Source organism: Spermophilus citellus (assembly GCF_964194105.1).
Source record: "Spermophilus citellus genome assembly, chromosome: 8".
Lineage (NCBI taxonomy): Eukaryota > Metazoa > Chordata > Mammalia > Rodentia > Sciuridae > Spermophilus > Spermophilus citellus.
Window position 1 is genome coordinate 59,281,370 of NC_138189.1, and position 16,101 is coordinate 59,297,470.

Sequence of the window (16,101 nt, forward strand, 5' to 3'; positions counted from 1 at the left end):
GTTTTATTCTACCACATGTCCCTGCCAGAAGCAATGGAGCCAGTCAATTATAGACTGAAACCTCTAGAATTGTAAGTCAAAATGAACCTTTTCTCTTTGTAAGTTGGTTATCTCGGGTATTTGTCATGGTTCTAGAAAGCTGGTTACCACAATATATATTTACATTTAATGTTTGCTTTCTACTCTTTGGCTTGTTGACAAGTTCTTAAAAAATACAGTAAGTTCTGACATCTGATCTAATCTTGTCTAAAGGAGACTTTAAATTAATCAAAGTATATCCTTCTTGATAACTTCCAGCTTTAGTTTTAGTCTTGAGTAAAATCCGCCAACAAATAATATTAGGACAGAGTTTTCAATGGGAGGCTCTAATAAATCTTAGTGAGGTCCAGAAAGTTTTTAAAGTGAGGTGAAATGATGATGGGATTCTTCTTCTTCTTGCAGAAACGGTAGAGTGTCAGGATTCAGAGTGATGCAACAGGGAACTGTAATGAGAGTAAGAGTAATAAAACTGCAGTCAGCAGTCATGTTTACACTGTGTGATAAACCATGCTGAGAACCTAGAATCAGTCAGCAGAAGCATGAAAAAATTTCATAGTGGCAGCTTTTGCCCTAAGACTAGAGGGTCTTTGCAACTAGGTCAGGATGAGTGATGATGGATGGTTCCCATGAAGTTAAGTTTAAACCACAAGCACTCATCCATCTTACTCATGCACTAATAGGGAATTTTGGGAATTAGGAATGCTGTTATGGATTAAATTATACTCCCTTTCCTCCCCCAAATAAAGAAATGTTGACATCTTCACCTTCATTGTTCATTATGTGACTTTATTTTTAAAAGAGTCTTTGCAAATGTAACTAGTTAAATTAAGATGAGTTCATGCTGGAATAGAGTAGGCTGTTAATCCAGAGTGAGTGATGTACCTGTAAGAGACAAAGGAGGCACATGGGGAGAATATGGCCAGCTGACAGCAGAGGCAGAGATTGAGTGATGCATCTACAAGCCATCGTATGCCAAGGACTGCCAGTAAACAGCAGAGCCAGGAAGAAACAAGAAAGGATTCTTTCTTACAGGTTTCAGAATGGGCTCACACCCCACAGTGCCTTGATTGCACACTTCTAGTCTAGCTAGAGACAATACACTTCTCTTGTTTTAAGCTTACAAAGCACTTTTTGGTGTTTTTGCTACAGCAGCTCTAGGAAACTACAACACTTAGAGAATGAGGTTGTTGAGAGATTTCTTCAGAATGAGGTTGTTGAGAGATCTTCTCATATTTGGACTCCCAAAGGAGAGGCTCTTACTGAGGACTTGGTCAATTCATAAGGAGATGTCACAGTCTCCAAAAACATTGGCTTCTAAGCCTGCAAGATCCAGTCAAACCTAGAAATCCTCTCAGCCGTCTTTTTGTGAGGGGTCTAGGATAAGTTAGGATGGTCTTTATTTGGAAAGAAATCTTTTTCTCCTTATTAGCTAGGTCATGCCCTAAGTAGGGATGCAAATGCAGGAGAAGAGGGAGGGTTTATTAGGATGATTAATTTAATTGCTATTGCTTAAGTTTGTCAACTTCTCATTACCTTTACCAGGAAATCTTTAGTGAAGTAATTTTTTATTTAGAATTGCTTAGAAACATTTAATAATAGCATACTGTGCACTTTGAAATTTGTTAAGAGGGTAGATCTCAAATTAGGTGCTTTTGCCACAATAAAAATAAAATAAAGCTATGAATAAATTTAAATAGACTATTATAACTTATAAGAAACTTCCTCATTTCACATTTGTGATAACAGAATTTGGATTCATTCAAGAAATAGTCAACATCAAACTAGTACCTTATGAGAGTAAATGTAATGTACTTTGTCCAAATATAAATTCATATAACTTGTCTTTTTGTTTTCAACATGCTTTGACAATGTAGTTCTAAATTACTGAAGTATCTTTTTCTACAACCCAGAATATGGTTTTTGCTATAAAGTTAATGCTCAAAGAAAGGAAGACTGCTCACACTGAGAAAGGAGCATGTGGACGCTTCATGAGTCTGCAGCACTGAATTTAGGGACAACTGCTTGCTATGGTCTGAACATTTGTGTAATGGTATTCAGAGGTGATAAGGTCATGACGGTGAAGTGATCATAAATGGGATTAGTGTCTAATTGAAATCCCAGAGAACTACCTTGTCCCTTCCACCATACAGACACAAGTAGAAGACACCGTCTATGAACCAGAGAGTGCCTTCACTTGACATTGAATCTGATAGCACCTTGATCTTGGACTTGCCAGCCTCCAGAACTGTGAGACATACACTTCCATTGTTTTTAAGCCTCCTAGTCTATGCCAATCTGTTATAACAGCCCAACTGGACTAAAATACTGCCTTTGTTACTTGTAACTGCACATGTAAGATGGAATTTGAAATAATTTTCAGGGAATTCAGTGCTCTAATTTGTGGTTTTTAGGGTTATACTTCCATCATTTACCTCAAGAACAAATTCATTTGACAAAGATTTTTTTCTTTTTCAAAACCAAAACACTTTAAGCACTCTGCATCACATAAAAAAACTGGGGTCCATCCTGCTTGAGAAATCTTATTCCCATTCTTTTCTAAGCCACTCTTTAAATGAGCAATTTTGTTCAAATTAAATGCCCCCCCCTGAGTGGACATTAAAGATCCAAATCCTCCTTAATGAAGTTATGTAATTTACAATATATTATTATGAATTATAAAGTACATATGAGATGCAGGAGTTTTTCTTGAAAGAGCACAAAATTTAGATTTATAAAACTCAATCTAGCAATACCCAACCAAAGTGATTTTTGTCTTGGGTCTCTACTCTGATAATATTTGGCCACCTAAAATAATCAGCGTTTCTTAAATATATGTATTTAATACAAAAATATATGTAGATAATAGGAGACTTATTGTAGAACTGACTCACATGATTATGGAGGCTGAGGAGTCTCATGATCTGCTATCTACAAGTTGGAGAACCAGAAAACCAGTGGTGCACTGCACACAATCTGAAGGTCTTGGAAGTGGTGGTGAAGTGGTGGGGGAGAGCTGCTTATCTAAGTCCTTGAGGCCAAAGACCCAAGAACAAAACCTTCTGATGAAGAGTGAGAGAAGACAGATGTCCAGGGTGAAGAGGAGAGTGTGAGTCTGTCCTTCCTGTACCTTTTGTTCTGTTCAGGTCCTTGAGGGATTGGAGGATGTCCACCCACAGTGGTGAGGCAGATTTTTGTGTTCACTCAGTCAACCAATTCAAATGCTAATCTCTTCCAGTAAAGCCTTCACAGACACTCCCTGAGACAATGTTTGGCCAGCTATCTAGATGTCCCAGAGCCCAGTTGAGCTGATACGTAAGAGTAGCCATCACGCCATCTCTGAACATAGACCTGATAGTTTGGATTCCTCCTCCCTCCCCTTGACAGATGAAAGCCTAGAGAGAATGCTTTCTTTGAAGCGAAGCCAATTTTCTCAGACAAAATTCTGGACAAAAGGAAAACCTTATCCAGTCTTACTGGAGACCCTCAGCAAAATTTGCCCAAATGGATGCCAGTCAGTGAAAACTGCACTAGTTTATAGGCCAATGAGAACAATAAGCTTGGAGATCCCGTATGCTCCACCCTTTGATTCTTCTTCCAAAGACAAACAACACTATTGGAGAGCATGACACAAAAAAAAGAAAGCAGGAAAATAACAGAAGGAAAGCAGAAAAAGAATGAAAAAGGAATGGCTTGATCCCACCAAGAATGCCAAACAAAATCAATAAGAAAACCTATATATAAAACTGTGAATAAATGTCCAAGAAATACAATGCAAGGAGAACAGAGTTCAGATCTGGTACAGACTTCACTGTTGCCCAGACTTGCGAGCCCATAAGCAGCAAGGTGCTCTGATCATTGACCAGGCTAAAGGCTTGGCCCACAGCTTTGAGCAGTGTATAATGTACCTTCATGAGATGTCAGGGAAAACAAATAAAGAGAGCCCAAAGGAGAATAAACAGAAGTTATTTAGTCAAAATGTGCTAGTACAAAGGAGTCAATACCAACACTTCTGTTTGGGAGAGACTTAAAATAGGCAAGGTGATAGTTTTATTGTGGGGGGAAAAAAGAGAGAGAGGGAGGGCTTCAGTTATGGTCTGTTTGGAGGTTATCTGGATAAGGAAGCTGGAGGGGAGCTAACTAGAAGTGAGACAGTTTATGTCATTAGTTTGGAGATATTGGCTTTCATTGGTAGATACTTACTTGGAATCATGTGCAAAAATAGGGAAGCCGGCAGACATTTGCCAAGCCCTGACATCCTGGGCTGGTAGCTACAGAGGTTGTGGGTCAGAGTTTTGTTGTGAGATATAGTTTGGCCATTGTTTCTTTATTCTTTCAGCCCCTCAAAGTTAAAGTATCTAGTCTCTTGTATATTCCTCTATCCTTTTATTGAAATATGTTATGGAGACACTGATATCACATTTAAATTAGAGAAGTCATTCTTGTTAAGAGCATATGTGGTGAAAAGATGAATTTTTTTTTTTTAAGAAAGATCTTCATCTTCTGATTCTCATTTCTGGTTACATCAATAAGAACCGGGTTGGTTTGCCTTAAGACTACAGGTGGAAATAGTCAGCAGGGAATTAAGTGGCTGCGACACGGTGGTATCCCACCAGCCAAGCCCAAGCCCGCACTGACCCCCGGGCTGAGTTCGGGATTGTTGGCGGGGACGGAAGCGGTACAGCCCCACCCCCCACAAGGGACACTCCACTAAGGTAACCAGCGGCCACCATCTTGGACAGCTGAAGTATCCACCCCCACTCTCCGACAGATTGCAACAACAAACAGGTGTGTGTCACCCAGCTCAGCCCCCATACATAGGGGGATTTCGCTTAAAATCTCTCCTAGACTTTCAGGGGGAGGGACTATCAGAGTGAGCCTGCATAAAGACTAAAGGAGAGCTAGAGGCACCTGACCCTCAACCCCCCCCCTCCCATCAGCGGCCAAAACAAAACCTGTCTAGCCAGAGCTGGGGGAGGGGCAAGCAGAAAAAATCAAAACCATAGAGTGCCGGGGATCCCAAAAGCCAACGGTGTGACCCCGGAGATCCAGGCTGTCTGATACGCGCGGCCTGCCCGGAGGCTACAGAAGGCGTGGCGCCCCAGAGAAGGGGTTAACTAGTCAGCAGGGAATTAAGTGGCTGCGACACGGTGGTATCCCACCAGCCAAGCCCAAGCCCGCACTGACCCCCGGGCTGAGTTCGGGATTGTTGGCGGGGACGGAAGCGGTACAGCCCCACCCCCCACAAGGGACACTCCACTAAGGTAACCAGCGGCCACCATCTTGGACAGCTGAAGTATCCACCGCCACTGTCCGACAGATTGCAACAACAAAACAGGCACAGAGTACAGTTTGAACTGCCGAGAATCATCACTGAGGGGAAATCTGGTCTAGCAGGAGAAACCGAGGCTAGCAGGAGAAACCAGGAGCCTAGAGGCAAGGCCCTCGCGACTGGGCAGCTGTAAACTGCAGGCCCACCGGCGACAGTTCACCCACTGCCCGCGTAACTGGGCGGTAGGAGAACGCCCTCCCGTTGGTGACGGATCACCTGCCCGCGGCCTGTGATACTGGGCGGCTGGAGTCTACCCGCCTGCCACGACCGGGAGCTGAAACCACACAGAGACAGTCCAGTCACACCCCCCCATTAGGGCACCCCGGCAAGGAGACTGGGGCCTGTCATAGCAGAGTAGTGTCGTCACTGGAGCTCGAACGTCGGAATTCCTTCCCAGCGGAATCCACGTTAGCAGTCATACTTCAACAACACAAAGGAGAGACATCAGAGTAATACAGAAACAAAACAAATCTATAGAGGAGAGCAGAAACACGACAATCAAAAAGAGCTGGAAAGTAACGTGGACAACATGAGAAAACAAGGGAAAAAAGGATTACAAACAATGCAAGACTACTCAATTCTACAGGAGGACATAGAAACTTCAGAAACAGGTATAGGGAAAGAACTCAAGGCATACCTAACTCGAATGGAAAGGAATATTAGAGAAGACATGAGATAGCAAGTCCAAGAAATAAAAATATACTTTGAAAATGAATTAAACAAACAAATTCAAATGGCAAAGAACGAGCTCTACCAGGAGATAGAGATATTAAACAAAAATCAAACAATAATCCTAGAATTCCAGGAAACTATAAACCAAATTAAAAACTCAAACGAGAATATTACAAATAGACTTGATCAAGTAGAAGTCAGAACATCAGATAATGAAGACAAGGTTTATCAACTTGAAAAGAATATAGTCAACACAGAAAAGATGCTTAATTCCCACGAGCAATCTATTCAAGAGATATGGGATGTCATAAAAAAACCAAATCTGAGAGTCATAGGGATAGAAGAAGGCACAGAGATTCAAACCAAAGGAATGGACAGCATATTAAATGAAATAATTCTAGAAAACTTCCCAGAGATGAAAGATGGAATGGATTGCCAAATCCTGGAAGCCTACAGGACCCCAAACATTCAAAACCATAATAGACCAACCCCAAGACATATAATTATGAAGATAGCCAACGTACAGAACAAGGAGAGAATATTAAAAGCTACGAGAGAAAAGAGGCAGATTACTTTCAGGGGTAAACCAATTAGGTTAACGACAGATTTCTCATCACAAACTTTGAAAGCGAGAAGATCCTGGAATAACGTATTTCAAACGCTGAAAAATAATGGATTCCAACCAAGAATACTATATCCAGCAAAATTGAGCTTCAAATTTGACAATGAAATTAAAATCTTTCACGATAAACAAAAGCTAAAAGAATTTGCAGCAAGAAAACCAGCTCTGCAAAGCATTTTGAACAAAACACTACAAGAAGAGGATGTGAAAAATAGTGCCCAAAACTAACAGCAGGAAGTATCTCAGTAAAGGGGGAGGAAAATAACCAAAAAGCAAAACTAACCAAACTAAAATAAATAAATAAAGAAGCATGACTGGAAATACAAATCATATCTCAATTGTAACCTTAAATGTTAATGGCCTAAACTCACCAATCAAGAGACATAGGCTAGTAAACTGGATCAAAAAAACAAATCCAACAATATGCTGCCTTCAAGAGACTCATATGATAGGAAAAGACATACACAGGCTGAAGGTAAAAGGTTGGGAAAAATCATACCACTCACATGGCCCTCGGAAGCAAGCAGGAGTGGCCATACTCATATCGAATAAAATCAACTTCAAACCTAAGTTAATCAAGAAGGACAAAGAAGGTCACTATATACTGTTAAAAGGAACCATCCACCAACAAGACATAACAATCATCAATTTGTATGCACCCAACAATGGAGCTGCAACGTTCATAAAACAAACTCTCCTCAAGTTCAAGAGTCAAATAGACCACAACACAATAATTATGGGTGACTTCAACACACCGCTCTCGCCATTAGACAGATCCTCTAGACAAAAACTGAATAAAGAAACTATAAAACTCAACAGCACAATCAATAATCTAGACTTAACCGACATATATAGAATATATCAACCATCATCAAGTGGATACACGTTCTTCTCAGCAGCACATGGATCCTACTCAAAGATAGACCATATATTATGCCATAAGACAACTCTTAGTAAATATAAAGGTGTGGAGATAATACCATGCACCATATCTGACCATAATGGAATGAAATTGGAAATCAATGATAAAAGAAGGAAGGAAAAATCCTACATCACATGGAAAATGAACAATATGTTATTGAATGATCAATGGGTTATAGAATACATAAAGGAGGAGATGAAAAAATTCTTAGAGTCAAATGATAACACAGACACAACATACCGGAATTTATGGGACACAATGAAAGCAGTTTTAAGAGGGAAATTCATTTCTTGGAGTTCTTACCTCAAAAAAAGAAAAAACCAACAAATAAATGAACTCACACAACACCTCAAAAATCTAGAAAAGGAAGAGCAAAACAACAGCAAATGTAGTAGAAGACAAGAAATAATTAAAATTAGAGCAGAAATCAATGAAATTGAAACAAAAGAAACCATTGAAAAAATAGATAAAACTAAAAGTTGGTTCTTTGAAAAAATAAATAAGATAGACAAGCCCTTAGCCACGCTAACGAAAAGAAGAAGAGAGAGAACTCAAATTACTAACATACGGGATGAAAAAGGCAATATCACAACAGACACTACAGAAATACAGAAGATAATTAGAAAGTATTTTGAAACCCTATATTCTAATAAAATAGAAGATAACGAAGATATCGATAAATTTCTTAAGGCATATGAATTGCCCAGATTGAGACAGGAAGACACACACAATTTAAACAGACCAATAACAAAAGAAGAAATAGAAGAAGCCATCAAAAGACTACCAACTAAGAAAAGCCCTGGACCAGATGGGTATACAGCGGAGTTCTACAAAACCTTCAAAGAAGAATTAATACCAATACTTTTCAAGCTATTTCAAGAAATAGAAAAAGAAGGAGCTCTTCCAAATTCATTCTATGAGGCCAACATCACTTTGATCCCAAAACCAGACAAAGATACTTCAAAGAAAGAAAACTACAGACCAATATCTCTAATGAACTTGGATGCAAAAATCCTCAATAAAATTCTGGCGAATCGAATACAAAAACATATCAGAAAACTTGTGCACCATGATCAAGTAGGATTCATTCCTGGGATGCAAGGATGGTTCAATATACGGAAATCAATAAATGCTATCCACCACATCAATAGACTTAAAGACAAGAACCACATGATCATCTCGATGGATGCAGAAAAAGCATTTGACAAAGTACAGCATCCCTTTATGTTCAAAACACTAGAAAAACTAGGGATAACAGGAACTTACCTCAACATTGTAAAAGCTATCTATGCTAAGCCTCAGGCTAGCATCATTCTGAATGGAGAAAAATTGAAGGCATTCCCTCTAAAATCTGGAACAAGACAGGGATGCCCTCTATCACCACTTCTATTCAATTTAGTTCTCGAAGTACTAGCCAGAGCAATTAGACAGACAAAAGAAATTAAAGGCATAAAAATAGGAAAAGAAGAAATTAAACTATCGCTATTTGCGGATGACATGATAATATACTTAACAGACCCAAAAGAGTCTACAAAGAAGCTGCTAGAGTTAATAAATGAATTCAGCAAAGTGGCAGGTTATAAAATCAACACGCATAAATCAAAGGCATTCCTATATATCAGCAACAAAACTTCTGAAATGGAAATAAGGAAAACCACTCCATTCACAATATCCTCAAAGAAAATAAGATACTTGGGTATCAACCTAACAAAAGAGGTGAAAGATTTATACAATGAAAACTACAGAACCCTAAAGAGAGAGATAGAAGAAGATCTCAGAAGATGGAAAAATGTACCCTGTTCATGGATAGGCAGAACTAACATCATCAAAATGGCGATATTACCCAAAGTTCTCTATAGGTTTAATGCGATGCCAATCAAAATACCAACGGCATTTCTTGTAGAAATAGACAAAGCAATCATGAAATTCATATGGAAAAACAAAAGACCCAGAATAGCAAAAGCAATTCTAAGCAGGAAGTGTGAATCTGGAGGTATAGCGATACCAGAGGTCAAACTGTACTACAAAGCAATAGTAACAAAAACAGCATGGTACTGGTACCAAAACAGGCGGGTGGACCAATGGTACAGAATAGAAGACACAGAGACTAATCCACAAAGTTACAACTATCTTATATTTGATAAAGGGGCTAAAAGCATGCAATGGAGGAAGGATAGCATCTTCAACAAATGGTGCTGGGAAAATTGGAAATCCATATGCAACAAAATGAAATTGAATCCCTTTCTCTCGCCATCCACAAAAATTAACTCAAAATGAATCAGGGAGCTAGATATCAAATCAGAGACACTGCGTCTGATAGAAGAAAAAGTTGGCTACGATCTACAAATTGTGGGGTCGGGCTCCAAATTCCTTAATAGGACACCCATAGCCCAAGAGTTAACAACCAGAATAAACAAATGGGACTTACTTAAACTAAAAAGTTTTTTCTCAGCAAGAGAAACAATAAAAGAGGTAAATAGAGAGCCTACATCCTGGGAACAAATCTTTACCCCCCACACCTCTGATAGAGCCCTAATATCCAGAATGTACAAAGAACTCAAAAAATTAAATAATAAGATAACAAATAACCCAATTAACAAATGGGCCAAGGACCTCAACAGACACTTCTCAGAGGAGGACATACAATCAATCAACAAGTTCATGAAAAAATGCTCACCATCTCTAGCAATCAGAGAAATGCAAATCAAAACCACCCTAAGATACCATCTCACTCCAGTAAGATTGGCAGCCATTATGAAGTCAAACAACAACAAGTGTTGGCGGGGATGTGGGGAAAAAGGTACACTTGTACACTGCTGGTGGGGCTGCAAAATGGTGAGGCCAATTTGGAAAGCAGTATGGAGATTCCTGGGAAAGCTGGGAATGGAACCACCATTTGACCCAGCTATTGCACTTCTCGGACTATTCCCTGAGGACCTTAAAAGAGCGCACTATAGGGATACGGCTGCATCAATGATTATAGCGGCACAATTCACAATAGCTAGACTGTGGAACCAACCTAGATGCCCTTCAATAGATGAATGGATAAAGAAAATGTGGCATCTATACACAATGGAATATTATGCAGCACTAAGAAATGACAAAATCATAGAATTTGCAGGGAAATGGATGGCATTAGAGCAGATTATGCTAAGTGAAGCTAGCCAAGCCCTAAAAAACAAATGCCAAATGTCTGCTTTGATATAAAGAGAACAACTAAGAACAGAACAGGAAGGAAGAGCATGTGGAAAAGACTACAGTAAACAAAGACGAATGGGGGGAGAGAAACGGAGAGAGAAACGGAAAGCATATGGAAATGGTAGGAGACCTTCAAGGATACATAAAATTATAAGAGGCTATGAGGGGCAAGGGGGAGGGAAAAAAAAAGGGAGAGAATTGAACAACAGCAGAGGAGATAGAGAGGGAAGATGGGAGGGGAGGGGAGGGGAGGGGGGATAGTAGGGGTTAGGAAAGGTAGCAGAATACAACAGACACTAATATGGCATTATGTAAAAATGTGAATATGTAACAGATGTGATTCTGCAATCTATATTTGGGGTGAAAATGGGAGTTCAAAACACAATTTGAGTCTAATGTATGAAAGATGATATATCATGAGCTATGTAATGCTTTAAATAATCAATAAAAAATTAAAAAAAAAAAGACTACAGGTGATCAGGTTCATCTGGCATGATTTTCATTAAGTTAAGCTCTTAATTTTAAAACTTTATAACGGCTGCCAAAATTTATGGTGGTCACAGCAAATAAGGAAATTTAAAGAATGTATAATAAATCTTCATTATCTGACCTCTTAAGTTTGGAATATGTGATAATTCAGATGATGAAAATACTTATGTTTTAATTCACAAAGAAATGTTCTACTAAGCAAATCATTATTTCTCCCTATAAGTAAAAAATCTCCATTTATTTTCCAATGAGTCAATAATCAGAATTTTTGCAAGTGCTAATCAGGTCTCCCAACCTCACTAGTGTAAGTTTAAAAAGAATATGACATATTGCACTTAAAGTAAATAATATTCCAATGTGAAATCCCATCTGATTTTAATAACCAATGGTGTAAGTGAAGGTCTAGTTTCTAACAGGGTGACTGAGTCCTATAGCATTTAGTGTAAATGTAAATTCTGTAAGTTGGTATTATTCTTTCCCTACAATTGAACACTATTCAATGTTATATCATTTCTTACTATAATTACTAAATAAAAATAGAGAAGTACATATATACACAGCAGTAAAAAAGAATAAAATTCTGTCATTTGCAGTAACATGGATAGAACTGTAGGATACTATGTTAAGTGCAATAAGCCAAGTACAGAAAGACAAATACAACATATTCTCATATATATGTGGAAGTTTAAAAAAGTTGATCTCATAAATTAGTGATTACCAGAAATTGGGAAGGACGTGGAGAAGGTGAGGATGGAGAGAGAATGTTTAAAGGGCAAGGGGTGCAGTTAGGAAGAACAACTTCTAATGTGCTGTGACAAAGTAGGATATCAATGGTTGACAATGATTGTGTATTTCAAAATAATTAGAGATTATTTTAATATTACTAACACAAATAATAAATATTAAAGGTGATGGATATGCCGATCTACTCATCATATATTGTGTACATTGAAATGTCACACTGTGTCCCACAAATGTGTAAAATTGTTCATTGTGGCAATCAAAAAGAAAAATATGTTTAAAAAAAAACCACAAATCAAACAAAAACCAAATAGAGAAGCAACAGTGCACCTCTATTTAAATAGGAAATGTGCCCCAGTGTAAAAAACATGATTTGTACTTGATTACCTCAAAGATATCTTTTAGTGCCCAAAGTTTAACTGATGTCTCACCTTTATATATATCTCAACATGTGCAAGTTCAGTTTTAAGCACTTTAAAAATGTGAAACCTTCAATGTTATTCTAAAAATAAATAATCTTTGTTTATTGAGTGCTTGTTACATGCTGGATCCATTTAAAATCGTTGCCTCTTTAATTTTCAAAACAATTAGACAAATTGGATACTGTTACTCTGTTTTTATAAATTAATCATGGAATTCTGGAACGATTAGCCCTTTAATAGCTCCTTAATTGTTTTTTTCCTATCTCCTTTTCTTTTTTTTTTTCTTTTTTCTTTTTCTTTTTTTCTTTTTTTTACTGGTCTAGTGGAGGGAGAGAGTCAGGGTTGGGGATAGTGAGCAGGAATACACATCAGGCAGCGACCTGGAGCTGAGTCAGACCAGGAATCTCTGTCCTCGAGTTCTGGGATGAGACCAGGCTACCTAATCCACAAGCAGAGGATCCACAAATACATCTAAACCAATCACACCACAAAGTACAGAGCCAAGAAGCTCAGGGAGAAGCTGGATTGCCAAATCCCAAAGAGGAACTTCAAGTAGATAAACTGAAGAAATTATTCTTTTAAAAAGCCCAGATCCTTGTGGCCATGGGATACAGCAAAGGGGCCCAACGAAGTAGGTAACCACAGAGCCTCAGAGCAGCCAGCTTCCTTGGTACAGTGTCAGATGAGCCAGGTCAAGTCAGTGCACACAGAGCACATGACAGAGACAGATGCAGGACCTTGGTAATTGACAGCTTTAGAAAGTAGCACTGCTGAAGGAACCAGCAAGGGTTTAGGAATGTTCTGGGCTCTGTCACTCACTAGATGCCCCAGTGTAAAAGACATGATTCGTACTTAATTACTTCAAAGATGTCTTCTAGTGCCCAAAGTTTAATTGATGTCTCACCTTTGTATACACCTCAAAATGTGCAAGTTCAGTTTTAAGCTCTTTAAAAATGTGAAACCTTTCAATGTGGTTCTAATAATAAATAATCTTTGTTTATTGAGTGCTTGCTACATGCTGGGTCCATTTAAAATCATTGCCTCTTTAATTTTCAATTTTTTAATTGCTGGAGAAACCCATTTAACATTTCTGAGACTTAAGTTTCTTCATCTATTAAATGAAAATAATAAGACTCAAAAAAGTATTTTTTATATAATCAGAAACAGTCCCATGGACTCAGAGAACTTCAACAAATCTCCCATCCCTGACCTCCAGCCTATTCCTTACCTGGGTGCATTATAATAGTGCTGTCCAAACAACTTGCTTTGTTGAAGAAAATAAATGTTAACAGCAGCTGGAAAATAATAGGAATGCAATCTCTGGTGGCTGTTATACTTGTTGTTTATGTCGTTATACACAAGAACTAAAGGAAAGCAGAGACCTCACCAGTAAGTAATTCTCTCTTAGGCTAAGAGGTATTCAGTTGATTCCTCCTGATTTTAACGAAACTGAATCTAAGTCCAACAAAATTCATCTGAACTCTCTTCTAAGAGAAATCTTTTGTGTTCTTCTATAGATTTCAAAACTATAGTGTAATTCAGCACAGATATTTCCAAATTGATTTGATACCTCTTGGTGTCTGCGCCTGTTTCATACATGAGAAAAGCAAGGTCCAAAACGATGTGTCAATTTGATGGAGGGTGAGGGTGAGAGAGAAAGACATCTTAAAGAGAAATATTTTTGATGTAATGAATATTTCTAGAACAGTCATCCATGGCTCCTGGATTCTAAGTGAAATTGAGGTTTCTATAGACTATAGTTAACTGCTTTTTGTTCTTCATGATTTCCTATAGATGTGCAATATAATAACTCAGTATATTCTTTGCCTATAGTAATTTCCCCAAAGAATTGTAATAACTGTCTTTCAGAAGCGGGAAGAGGAGAGGAAGGAGCAGGAGGGGAAAGGAAATGCAAAGGAGAAGAAAGCGGATCAATGTGACCAAATTTGGTTTCTGATTTGGAGGTGCAATTATGTGAAAAAAGTAATGGGATGAAATATTTAAAAGAGATACTGCTGGGGAACCAGACATGCCTCAGTGCCACACTGATAAAGGATAGCTGCTAATAGGCTGTTCATAATTAGCTATCTTGTTCCTAGCCTGACACAGCACCAGGGCAGCTCACGGAAGAAAGTACAACTAATCAAGCCACACTAACTATACTTATTAGTTTGCATTCCACATAGCACTGGAACCCATGTCCAACTTGAAAGGGCCAAGACACCAGACACCTTTGAAAATATTAGAGTTTCAATTTTCCTGTCTACTAAAGAATATTATAAATGAAATAATATATTAGCCATTACCATAGTTATCATGGCTGTGAAGGCTTTGTCCTTCACATAGTAATTATCTTCTTTTGTCTAGAGATGGGGCTTCTGAAAAGGTGATTGGATCATTGGCTGTAACTACATCAATGAATTAATTTCCTGATGGACTAGTAATTTGAATGGACTATTGGGAAGTGCTAGAAACTATAGGAGGTGAGGACCTAGTTAGAGGAAAGTAGGTTACTGGAGGTAAGCCCTAGAGGGGTACATATTGTTCATTCCCCTCAGCCTCCATCAGTCATCTCCGCTTTCCAGCCACCTGAGTTGAGCGGCTTTGCTCTGTCACATTCTCCCCGCCATGATGTTCTGCCTCAATTCAGACCCAAGGCAATGAAGCCAGTTGACCTTGGACTGAAACCTTGGAAAACAGGAGCCAAAAAGTCTTTCCTTCTCCAAGTTGATTTTCTCAGGTATTTTGTCACAGAGAGGAAAAGCTGATTAACATAGCAATTATCTTCTTTTGGTTGCTGAATACTACACATTTTCCTTAATCAAAAGGTTTTTGCGCATGCTGTTGTCTCTGCTTAGAATGCTCTGTCAGCTTCTCACCTATACTCCCTCCTCTACTCCCACCTTTTAATTCTTAGCCTCTGGCTCATTCCACTTAAACTTCTAATTTCAGCATAATGGTCACTTTCCCCAAAGTGGTATAAATCTTTGGATAGCTGAACTGGATGAGGTACCGGATTGGATGAGGTTCACTGTAACTTCTCCTTTCACTCATCATATTTACTTATCTGTCTTCTCTTGTCCCTTCCCCTTATCCATTCCCTTATACCATAAACAACTGGGGATCTTGTATCTTTTCATTGGCCTAGCATCTTGGCTGGCACATAGTAGACACTCTCAATAATATTTGTTGAGTGAATGGATGGATAGACAAGTGAATGGGTGTAAATAGAGACAGATTAGAGGATCACACAGGTATTCTTCTAAAGATACTATGTTAATCAGAATGACAGCCTTGATAAGTAAAATCCCCCAAATTTCAGCTTAACACAACAGACAGTGATTAGTCCAATGGTAATAGTCTGGTCACATGATGATTTATTATAAGAGTTCTTAATAAATAGAAATGAACTCTCTTTTCCACAGCCAGCTAAAGCCTAGGCTCCTACCATCTTAGGAAGTAAAAAAGGGATGGCAGAAGAGAACTCTCACATCTTACCAGTGCCAGCCTGGAAGGAACACAGATAATTTCTTATCACACTCCATTTGAAAGGACTAATTTGGTATATCTAGAAGCAAGGACATCTGAGAAATGGAATCCTCATCTGGACTCTTCTCCCAGTGAAAATACAATATATAAAATGAGAGTTCAAGTTTTTAGAGGATGG